This window comes from Dama dama, chromosome 23 (assembly GCF_033118175.1).
Source record: "Dama dama isolate Ldn47 chromosome 23, ASM3311817v1, whole genome shotgun sequence".
NCBI lineage: Eukaryota > Metazoa > Chordata > Mammalia > Artiodactyla > Cervidae > Dama > Dama dama.
In genome coordinates this window covers 83,372,399-83,384,717 of record NC_083703.1, presented here as the reverse complement: position 1 = coordinate 83,384,717, position 12,319 = coordinate 83,372,399, and the positions used below count along the sequence as shown (strand labels likewise).

Genomic DNA, 12,319 nt, shown 5'->3' with positions numbered 1-12,319 from the left:
TGGTGGGCTGGAGAATCCCATGGACAGAGGAGCCTGGTGGGCTGGAGAATCCCATGGACAGAGGAGCCTGGTGGGCTATAGTCCATGGGGTTGAAAAGAGTCACACACGACTGAGCAACTGACATGTAACGTATATGCTCACAGACAGTAGAGAAGAGTGAACGTTATCCATCCTGTGTGGCAGGTGAAAACGTTTGCAGACTCGCTGTTTTAAGTATGCCTTCTAAATGTATAACATAAAATACAGGACCTCAAATTAGTACTTTGAAATAATTTTAGTGAAGACTACAAGTCACAGAGGCCTGCGTTGAAATGCCAGCCTTCTTGATCCTACTTGGGCAAGTACCTGGACAAGTTACCTAAGCGGCTTGAGCCTTACTTTGCTAATGCTACTTAAGAATTAACTAGGAATTAACCTACACCTTGCACGGTCGTATAGAGAACGTGGCACACAGGTGTTCACTATTACAGAGTAACAATTAGAAGCAGAGACCCAGTCCTCCATCTCTGTGTCCCTTCAGTTACCTAACCTTACTAGTTTCCTGGTCTATGACACTATCACCTTTTAGAATTAGGGTGTTGTAAAGATTAAATGTCTTACGACACTGCCCGGCAAGTAGCACACACTAGCTGTGTGTTAGTTACTATTAACATCATTATCATCACCACCACTGAAATGTTAAGTAAACATTGCCACATTATCAGATTCATTACTTTTCTACTATATGAAAAAATGCACCTTGAAAATTAACCTTATTTAGTGAACTGATTATAATATAGGATGAACTCACACACTCAAAAGACTTTTTATGCTGATTTTTAGAAACTTTAAATATACAACAAATTATCTGAATTACCATTGGTCATGAATGTTGACAAGATATATACAACAAATATCCATTTTCAGTGAACATTTCCCTTCACGGAACTAAAGCATATCACAAACTGATATGTCTATTGTAGTTTCTCCCCAAACATTTCAAAGCAGTTTAAAATAATTATATATAGCAATTCTCAAAACTTACAAGTATACTTACCTGGCAGAGGAGATACCATTATCAAGAAGGTGGTTCTCCCAGGGCGAGGCTCACCCATTGCACTCCGGTGTGTTGACCTCTGCGATTTCCTCAAATAGGGGAAACTCGACTGTGTAATTTATGGTAGTGGGGGACTGCGGGCGCGCTTTCCCTTGAAAAACAAAACTTATAAGTTACCAGAGAAAAATTGCATGTGAGAGCAATCAACATCTTTCTCTAAAACTTTTGCCACATAATTACAAAGTGCTACAGTCTAACTGTTGCAAACCTGCCATTCATCCAAGTAGTCGGAACACTGACTGCATGTCCACTGCACAAGCAGGCACTGGGCCAAACCCTGTTATATAGTAACAGGAAAGGCGAGACCACGAGCGACAGTGGGCTATGCCAACACTGTGATTAAATGTTCCTGAAATGCTCTTTTCCTTAAACACTGAAAAGAGTAAATTGTATGTTCCAACACTGGAGTGCATTAATAGTTAAGAGTTAAGTAACTTCATAAAAGTGACAGTACAATATTTTCCCCAAGGAGACTAGGATTAAATGAAATAAGCATCCGTCTCTACTGCTCAATTACTAAGTAAAGGTAAATGACCACTTTAAATGAGTCAAATAACCTCAAGAATGACACTATTTTTCACCCATCTGAAGGAGAAAGTTTTGAGAAAATCTTAAGTTAGCTGTTACATGTCACTTGTAATCTATCAAAAATAAAGTACATTCACTCAGTTTCACTCAGCATCTGAAACTGAATTTTTGCTGGGGCGACTAGGGTCAATTTACTACTCATGCCTTCCTTTGATCAACCATTTTTTCTTAGGAGAGAAAAATCTAGCCTTAATGCAATCATCAAACAATCTAGAATTCATACTTTTTATCCTACATTTTACAAAACAAGATTTTTCTCAAGTAGCTACCTGTTAAAGTTTTAAAGAATTTAACATATATATTACCCAGCAAAATTGCTCTGCCCAAAAAAAAAAAAAAAATGCAATCTTGACTCCAAGTTAAGTAATCTTAGTGCTTCAAGTGGTCATCCAAAACCTGAAAGTGGACAGACAAACAGCCAACCACCTTTTTAGTACCTACCTCTCCAGAAGAAAGGGCTGTTAGACAAATGCTATTAATATTGACAGCAATTGTATCAAACTGACACGCAGGAAGGTGCACTTCAGGATTGAGTACCTTCCTTGGAGTTCATTATTATGAACTATGAATGTCACATTAGAAACACTGCTGTCATGTCATTTTATGAATGCTGAATCAGGTAGCTTTAGTTAACTGCAACACTTTACAAACAGGCTATCAAGTAAGCCCCAATTACCAAATTGTTCCAGACACAGAGCTTCTGTTTCTATTATTAAGTATAATTAAAGAATAAAAAGGATCAGTTTATTTTTCTTGATACATTAGTCTAAAACGATCTGCAATAAGTCTCTGAACACCCAAGTGACTGAAATTCCTGGAGCTATACAAAACACTCCTCTGGAATGCCAGTCTTCCAAATGGCAAGACTCTAAGAACACACAACTGATACACATTCTCCACATTACACATGAAGGAGTAAAAAGATTTCAAACTCAGTAAATTTACAGGAGGGAGGGGAGAAAAAGTGAAAACAAATGCCCCAAGTCTTTGTCTTCTCCAGAATGGCATTTTGTAGCACTGCAAGGATTCAGGCATTTCATCAGTATTCTGCACACTGGGGGACATTCAGTAACTGCTGGTGACAGATGAGCCGACAAGAAGCTTCACCAACAAACAGTATTAAAAGGTAATGTTGCAAATCAGTCATGGAACAGCGGGAGAAGGAATGTGGAGGAGTTCAAAGAGTAACAATCTTCGGCCAAATTTTACATTCAGAGCAAATCAATCACACACTCCTCCAGGGAAAAAAAAGAGAGAGAGAGAGATTTGGTGTGACCCAGAATAACCATGAGGACCACACACACACACACACACACACACACACACACACACACACACACAGCAAGTGCCAAGTCCACTACAGTTTGACAGTCATGCATTTGGATAATTACAGTAGAAACGTGTGTTTTGGAAACACAGCTAAGGCCACACCCTAGGACCGAGAACCGGGACTTTAAATGCTAAGGATCTGCGGTCCACGCAACACCCGAATCGGGCGGTATCGTGGCACAGGTGGGGCACCAAGATCAAGGCAGGTGATCAGGAGGGCCGCGTGTCCGGGCGAGGCCTGGTGGAGTCCGAGGGAGAAGGGGGTGTGCATCCGGGGACCAGCACCGGAGGGAAGGCGGCCGCTGAGAGGAAAGGACGTGGGATGTCCGGGTCGGGGGACGACCACAGACGCGGGAGGGGAAGCGCCCGGAGCCAAAGGCCACGGGAAAGGGCGGCGGGCGCGCGCGGGGAGATGCGAGGGGAAGGAGGCAGGGGCGGAGAAAGGCGCAGCCGAATGAATGAGCGCCAGGGCGGCCCGGGGCGCGGAGGAGGGCCCGGGGCGCCCGCGGAGATGCCGCCGCACGCCAGGGGAGGGCGCCGGGGTGGGCGCCGGCCCCACCGCGCCCGCCTCTCCGCCAAAATGGGGTCGCGGAGCAGACAAGCCAGGGCTGTGAGAGAAGCGAGGAAAACGGGAAAAAAATAAACCAGTCACCCTCCCCGCGAGCCTCCAGGCGCTCTCTCAGCCCCGCTCCTCCGCCCTCCTCGAGCCGCGGCGGCGGCTCCTCAGCGGCGCTAGGGGGAGCCCCGGGCCCGGAGCGGGGCGGCGGCGGCGGCGGCCGGGCCGGGAACCCCTCCGCACCCGCCCCTGCGGCGGAGCCGCGAGAGCCAGGCGGCGACGGCGGCGGCAACGGCTCCTGCCAGCGGGCAGGGCAAATGACCCGGATGTACAGGGCAACGGCGAGCAGGGGGAAGGGGCAACGCCCGGAAGTGACCGCCGCGGACCTCTCCGGCCGTTCGCACGCGCCGCGCGCCCGCCCCGCCAGCTAAACCGTCTTCCTTCCCCGCCCCCTTTGCTCCCGCCCCTCCCCTAGGGGGCGGGGCGAGGCCGGAGACAGGCGGTCTGGAAGGCTCCGCGAGGAGAGGAAGGGGGCGCGGCTACCTTCTCCGCTACCCCGCCCTCCTTAAAGGGGCAGCACCTTAAAGGCTGAGACGGCTTCTGGGTGGACCCGCGTCTTGCAGCCTTCTCATTTTACAGATGGAAAACTGAGGCTCAGAGGTGACAGTGACCTGCCTCAGGTCAATAAGCTCAGAAATGGCAGAAACTGGAACTCGAGACTCGCAGATCTGGACTATGCTGAACCCATCAAAGTCGCCACATCCCATCACCGCCCCCCTACACGTGGGTGGGTGGGCACGCCTTTCCTCCAGGTGCTGATTGAGACTCAAACTTCCAGATACTACAGATGAGCTTGGCAGGCTCCCCAGGGCCAAGAGGTACACCGTTATCTCCTCCGATGGTATCGTGGAGACGCCCTTGGGAGGTGTTAAATAATCAGTCTGAGAACAGAAATCAGGCGCCACCTGAGACTTGCATGGTGCTACACATAACACTTTCAGATAAATGAGACTCTGTTCTGGGGTCTGGTCGGATTCAGCCCCCTGGCCAGAACAGGCTTTGCTCCTGGAAGCTTCCGGTTAAATGAGCTGGAGGTGCCAGAGAAACCCCGGGGGCCACCAGAAGCTGGGAGAGGCGAGAGGCGGGAAGGACCGTCCCCGGGAGCCTTTCGGGTAGGGGGTCTGGTACAGCTTGCTGTCAGGCCTCTGGAGCTGGCAGAGAATGAATTTCTGTTGTTTTAAGCTGTCTAGTTTGTGCCAATTTGTTTGGTGGCCACAGGGAACGAATGCACTTACTCTGTTATTTGTAAAATGCAATAAACCCTCATAACCCCCTCAGCAACACAGCCACGGCAGCCACCCACGCTTAACCCTTTGTCCTGTATCCTGTGCCCCTGCTCCCCCATCCAGGTGATTTTCATCTCCAATTTGTAATTTTTGCCAATTTAACAGGCACCATCACATCCTCCGGAACTTGGACCTGCCTCCCCTGATGGCCAGTGACCAAAGTCACTTCCTGGTCCTCACTGGCCAAGGGGGTCTCCTCTGGGCGGAGGTGCAAGCTGTGTCTCTGTATTCAGGACATTGACCTTTCCTTGGTTATGTTTGCAGCAAGATAACTTGTCCCAGTTTGTAACTAGTCTCTTGGTTTCTTCTGGTGAGCAAAATTTCACATAGGATGCAGGATTCCAATGAAAAAATGAATGAGAGAATGAATGAATGAATGAGTGAGTGAGCTGTTTTCAGTCCTGGCTTTTCCACCCATGGCATTGAGGTCCCTGCAGTCCAATGGGACCCAGCTTCCTTACTGTTAGCACAAGGACCTGAGTCTTATTCCTGGCCCAGCCTTCTCCACCTGGCTCTCTGATGCCACAGTATCTGCTGCACTGCTGGGGAAGAGCCTTGAGGATTACTAGGAGCTTCTTAGACAAAGCAATTTCTAAGCCTCTTTAAATCCTTTCTGAAACATGCTGGCATATAAATAAATAAACAGTTCCAAAGCAATTTCCATCTGCCCTCTTCCAAGCTGCTGGCCAAGAGTTCCTGAAACCACCTCGAGCCCCGGGGCTGGCCCGAGGGCCTGCACGGAGGCACCTGTCCCCCTCGGCCCAGCAGCACCCTCTCTGAACACCAGCCTCTCTGCAGCCGGGAGCAACTGGACTCTGCAGACAAGTAATCTCTTTATGGGCTGTTTCATTGCAAATCGTCACCAGGCAACTATTAATCTTCAATCATACTTTTATCAAGTGTTTATTTTTTTTTCCTGTCTCTCTCCCCAAGACTGGGAATATCCATATAGCAGCTGTCACGGGTCGTTACCAACTGCATCTTCCCCGCTATTACAGCGAAATACAGCCAGATAGCTAGAGACTGGAGGCGCCGTCCGATCAACAGCTTATCTGGGGATCCGAGGGCTGCCAGCGAGATGATATTGCTCTGTCACATCTGGGCATGTGTCCCCCCTGTGAACAAAGGACGCGGCAAATGGACGCTGTCGCCCCACGGCGGCCCGTGCCCAGCACCAGACCATGACCGTCCCAGCCCAGGGGTGCGGGTCCCTCCAGGGACAGGTGGCAGACGGGGAACTGGAGGGCCAGGCAGTGGGACAGCCTCTGCATTACCATTTAGACGGAGCAGGAAACGGAGACCGTCATTCCTTGCTCAGAAGCTGGCGCAGGCATCACCGGAGCCCAGCCCAGGGCACGGAGCACCAGCGCCATCAGCCCGTGTGAGAGGGAGCGGATGGGGGCAGAGACAGCTGCAGCGAGGATGGCGGCTCTGCCGGCCAGAGTGACCACAGGCAGTGAAGGCCCGGCTGGCACCGGCCCCTAGGGCCGCCACCAAATTCCTAAGCCTGTGCAGCTCTAGACAACAGAGGTCCGCTCCCTCGGGGCCTGGAGGCCGGAAGTCCAGAGCCAGGGCTCCTTCTGGGGGCCCAGGGGGAGGACCGGTCCAGCTCCCAGGGGCAGCAGGACGCCCCCGACCCTCCTAGGGCGGCAGCACATTGCACCAGTCTCTGCCTCATCGGCACGTGTCGCTGGCTCCCTGCCTGCCTGTCCAAGTTTAATCTTCTCAGGTCCTTGCATTAGGTCCTCCCCGACCCCAGGAGGACCTCCCCTTCCTCTGATTGATTACGACTGCAAAGTTGATATTTCCAAATAAGGTCACACTCACAGCTGCTGGGGGTTATGACCTCTACAGATGTTTCTGGGCTACACGAGTCAGCCGAGGCCTGGAACCGCCGGCCGTCCGCTGGGTACTGATCCTGGTGGGGAGGGGTCCTTCCCCGGGGCCCCTCCACTGGGTGGTCTACAGCCTAGCGCAGGCAGCACCTCTCCAGGGTCTTTCCCAGCAAGGAGAGGCCGTCCTGGGCAGCCTGCCCCTCCACACCCACTGTCCTTCACTGAATCTCCCTCTGTGTTCCTTCAGGGTCACACCAGGGGACGGGCATCCAGACCCCCACCGCCAGTCTGGAGAGGGAAGCAGACCTTCTCAATCCACACCCTGGGAGCCACAGACTAATCCGTGACGTCACCGCTGTCCACAGGGACGCCTCATCTGAGGCTAAGCCCAGCCCTTGGACGGCCAGGCCGCGGCTCTCGTGGAGGGAGGGGTGGAGGGAGGGGGACAGAGAGGAAGGCGGGGGTGGCCGAGGGGGGGGGGGGGGAGGTAGAGCTGCGCCACAGGGTGGGGCCTTCATCCCCCTCTGTTGACCTCCAGATGTGAGCAGCGTGTTCGGGGCTTGAGCCAGACACCCAGAGAGAAGGTCGGAGACAAAACTGAACCGAAGCACGCCCACCTGACACTGGCCCGTCCGGAGGGAGCGCTCCCTGCCTGCCACCTCGAGCCCATGTGGGGAGGCCCCTCTCTGGGGCCGGTCCTTCTGCAAACAGAAGAGCCTGCTGGGCTCAGGGGCCCTTCCAAAGGCCCCCACCCTCCTGGGAAGGGACTGGAGAAGGCGGAGGTCAGGAAGGGACTGACCCTCTGCTTTCTGTGTCTCCCCTGCAGCCCAGATGCAGCCTCAGAACCTTTCTCAACCCCCGGCTCCGGGCATTGTTGACCAACTGGCCCACAGGCACGGTCCACCTGCCAGCCTGAGCCATCCAGTGAGAGCGCTGAGGCGCGAACAGCAGGCAGCTGAGGCGGGATCCGCTCCGAGGGGACTCTGTGTGCTGAGAGCCAGGGTGGCCCCACCCCAGGACTCAAGCTCAGGGCGGGCAGCGGGAGCCAGGCGTGCAGAGCCCCGCAGGAGCCACGCTGCTGAGGGAGGGGTCCTGTGTTTCAGGGACAGGCTGGCAGTGTCATTGGGGTGAGACGGGAGGTGTGCATGGGCCTGATGGGCCCAGACAGAGGGGCTCCCGGAAGGCTCGTGGGAGCCCCTCCCGGCCACCGGCCAGCAGAACGCTGTTTGCTCCTTTCTCAGCAACCAGGCACAGTGGTCCCTGCCCCCCCGCCCCCCGCCACTCCCTCCGGGAGGATCTCGGCCAGTGAGAGTTCAGTTCACTCACTCAGTCGTGTCTGACTCTTTGTGACCCCATGGACCGCAGCACGCCAGGTCTCCCTGTCCACCACCAACTCCCAGAGCTTGCTCAAACTCATGTCCATCGAGTCGGTGATGCCATTCAACCATCTCACCCTCTGTCATCCGCTTCTCCTCTTGCCTTCAATCTTTCCCAACATCAGGGTCTTTTCCAATGAGTCAGTTCTTCACATCAGGTGGTCAAAGTATTGGAGTTTCAGCTTCACCATCAGTCCTTTCAATGAATATTCAGGACTGATTTCCTTTAGGATGGACTGGTTGGATCTCCTTGCAGTCCTAGGGACTCTCAAGAGTTTTCTCCAACACCACAGTTCAAAAGCATCAATTCTTCGGTGCTCAGCTTTCTTTATGGTCCAGCTCTCACATCCATACATGACCACTGGAAAAACCATAGCCTTGACTACATGGACCTTTGTCAGCCAGTGACACACAAAGGCCAACGCACGGCTACTCCAGACTGGACACGCTCCCTCCACACCCTCGCTGCTGCCAACACCTTCGAACTTTAATTAACACAATGACAAGCAGCCCCGATGAAATCAAACATTGAAGGGTCTGACCACTCATAGCCAGCTAGCCTCCGGCTCCCTAGACGCCGTCGGCAGGAAGGGCAGGCGCTGGGAAAGCCCACGGGATGAGGCTGGAGGGTGCCGAGGGGGAGGACTCTGGTTGCCAGTGGCCCCAAGCGCCACCCTCTGCCCTGGTCCTCCGCAACCAGTGGCGTGGGGCCAAGGGGCAAGTCCTCATGGTCGCTCTTCCAGAAAGCGGAGGAGGTCCGACACCCACGGGGCTGCTGTGGGTGGGAACTTGCTTGCTGGGATTAAAAAACACAGGTTATTTAAACTGTTACTTCTCATAATTCACCGAATATTATTACAGGTCAGGATGATCCCTCTGTTAACATATTGAGTACATCCATTAGTGTTGTAGAAAACTTCATATATAATTCAGTAAGAATTCGAAGTATACCTAAGCAGACCGTCGGGCTGTGAGAGGTTTCCGTCGTGCACCTGCAGCCGCGAGGTCCTTCCAAGCAGGCTCGGTGACGTGTGTCCTGCTTAGTCCCCTGACTGTCCGGCCTTACAAGCATGACGCTCTGTCTGCTTGGAGAGAGACCCTGGGCTCAGCTCGGGGAGTGGGAAGCCAAGGCCGTCCAGGCAGAGAAAGGAGAAGGTCCTGGCTCAAAAAGGTGCAAATGGGCTTCACACTCACGTGGGCGCCGAGCCTGCCTGTCCCCTGGGATGCCCACTGCCTTCCCCAGGGACCGTGAGCACCCACGCAGACAGCTCTCCCTCCACCTCCCGGGGTACCTGTCCCAGCTCCGGGGTGCCACCCCCTTGGTGCCACCCTGCACGAGTCCCTCCGCGGGGACCCACCACCTTGGGATCAGGGTGCAGCTGGTTGCCCCCAGAAGACAGCGAATGCCGGGGACACACAGTAGGTCCTCGGAGAGGAAGCTGACCACCTGAGCCACCCAGACACCAAGCAGGGGTGGGGCCCCCGGGCGAGGCCCGGCCGCAGCCAGGGACAGGCCCAGGGCCCGCGTGAGGCGGGGAGCTCACAGCTGGGCAGGCGGCCCCGTTCAGACCGAGGCCTCACCAGGTCCAAGCCCCGAGTCACAGCTTGGGAGCCAGCCTGCCAGGCCAAGCGTTCCCCACTGGTAGTCTGGAGGCAAATCGTGGGGCTGCCCGCCACCCCACACCATCTCCCTCCCTCCTTCCCCCTCCCTCCTTCTCTGTCTCTCCACAACATACTCACAAGTCTTAAGTAACTTTCCTGACAGCATTTCCATGATTTAAAAACAATACGCCTAGGACACTAATCCCAAACACAAAGGAACACGATTATGAAGAAACTTAGACCTCAAAGTACAGTGGGGAGGTGAAAACCTGCCTCTGAGTGGAAGATCTTTGACTTCTCTTGTGGGAAGAGATGTGGTTATCTCTAATAAGTGATAGCCCCCCCAAAAATACTCACCCTTTCCTCATCTATGCTGGCTCTAGGAATTGCAAGATCCACAATGTACATCCATCCACCCACCCGTCCACCCAACCACACTAATGTATTCATCCATCTGTCCCTCATCACCAGCCAATCTGTCCATCTAGGCATCATCACCCACCCACCCATCCATCTACCCATTAATCCATCCATCCCCCCATCCGTCTATCTATTCCTCTCCCCACGCATGACCTGCCTTCCCATCCTTTCACCCCAGCATGCCTCCATGCCTGTATCTGTCCATCATCTGTCTCTCCAACCATTTGTCCATTAATCTTCCATCATCCACCACCCATTTTTCCATTCCAGCCTTCCAACTTTCATCATCATCATCATCCACCCATCCACCCATGCATCCACCCATCCACCCATCCACTCATCCATCCTTCCATCCACTCACCATTCATCCATCCATCCACCAATCCAGCCATCCACTCAACCATCATCCATCCACCCATCCACCCATCCACCCGTCCACTCACCGTTCATCCATCCATCTACCATTCATCCATCCAGCTATCCACCCATCCAGCCCGCCAGCGAGCCAGCCACCTAACCATCCACTATCCACTGAGTGAATACTAATTAAGCCCCCTAATATGCCCCAATGTACCAGGTACTGAGGATAAAGAAAGGTTAAAAAGTAGTGGCCCCTGCTCTCTGAGCACACTGTTTTCCTATTTATCTGTCAAATTAAAATAAACACATGTGCCTGATGAAGTCATCCACTGCCAGGCCCAGGTCTTCCTGTCCAGCCTCATCATTTAACAGCAACTTTACGGCCAGTCTGTCCCACAACAAAACTGGATCACTCACTGTCCCCCAAAGTCCTGCTGCCCCTCTTACTTCAGAGACGCTGCTCACACTGTCTTCTCTCTGTGATGCCCTTTCTCCTATCATCTTTCTCCACCAACCTTCTAGCCCCACACCAATGCCTTATTTAACACCCCCTCCTCCGGAAGTCTTCCCTGATCCCCTCATTAAGACAAGCTGGCTTCCTTCTCTGACAGCAATGGTAGAGACCACTGCCTGCCTCTGCCCTACAGAACGCTTGGGTCTCGTGTGAGCTGGAGGGTGTGGCTGGGACAAGTCAGAGGACAGCTGGGAGCATTTTCTCTTCTTTCGGGAGACTTCTCCTTTATCTCTCCTTCTGGAATGTTAATTTCAACACAAATCAAGTAGTGCTCAAGAGCAACTTCCATGCCTTGACTGCGCTGTGGCGTCTTCCCTCCAGGTGTGCGGGGATCTCCGGGCCGCCAATGCTCCAGAACCTGCCGGGCGGGCTGCAGTCACTGCCCAGTGTCCTCTTGTGGGGACAGCATGTCGGCTAACCTTCAAAGACTTTGGGGCCCCAAGAGCCTCAGACACAGGGCAAGCCCTCAAGTCTGTGCGACAGCGTGGGACAGTCAGCCCTGGGGTCCCTGGCCTGATTGGGATGCCCACCCCTGGAATCACAACCCCAGCTTCTCCAGATGTACGAGCCCCTCCTCCACCCCGTCTGGAGCCTGCTCCTCCCCCCATGCTCATATGCCCAGGACCAGGGCTCTTTAACGTTTTCTGTGAAGGTCCACAGAGGAAATGCTCCCACTTGTGCAAGCCTTCCTTCGCCGTAACCGTTCAGTTCCGCTCCTACAGCCCCAGGGCAGCCATGGAAGATGGGCAAGCATGGGGTGCGACTGTGGCCTGGGACACCTTCATCCACGGGGCCCACGAGGCCAGGCCCGCCCTCCACACACCCACCAGGCAGCTGGCAGAGAGGGCAGGGCCCCCCACCTGCTCCTGCCAGAAGTCTCTGCTCACGTGAGGGTCTCCATCCGGCACTCCGAGCTCTGGTCATTGAGGACCGTGCCTGAGTGTCTGTCATCTCAGCCAAAGCTGCCCAGCATTTAGGGAGAGCTGGCATCACGACCCTGGTCCTTCCTCAGGAGACTCGGCCTCAGGGAGTCACCTTGTCTGGATGCTCAAGGGTGCGGGGATGGCGCCTGCTGCTGAGTGGCAGACCTTGCGGGTGGAGTCAGGCTGCCACAGGGCCTGGTGCCCACTGCCCGCCTCACCACCACAGGTCAGGCTCTGGGGACAAAAGGGGCCTTGAAGGAGATCACACACTCACATGCTGCCCATTTCACAATGGACAGCAGAGACCAGAGCTGTTCCCTGAGCCCAGAGCACACAGCGGTGGGGGCGGCCAGAGGCACACCCCGTCCCCAGG

At 54.0% G+C, this 12,319-nt stretch overlaps 1 non-coding gene across 1 annotated transcript; it reads left to right on the top strand.

Annotated features, from left to right (window-relative positions):
* Positions 1 to 1,029: 1,029 nt before the first annotated feature.
* On the top strand, positions 1,030 to 1,192 carry LOC133045369 (U1 spliceosomal RNA). The gene has a single exon (XR_009690244.1). It is a non-coding gene; the product is annotated as a U1 spliceosomal RNA (small nuclear RNA).
* Positions 1,193 to 12,319: the final 11,127 nt, after the last annotated feature.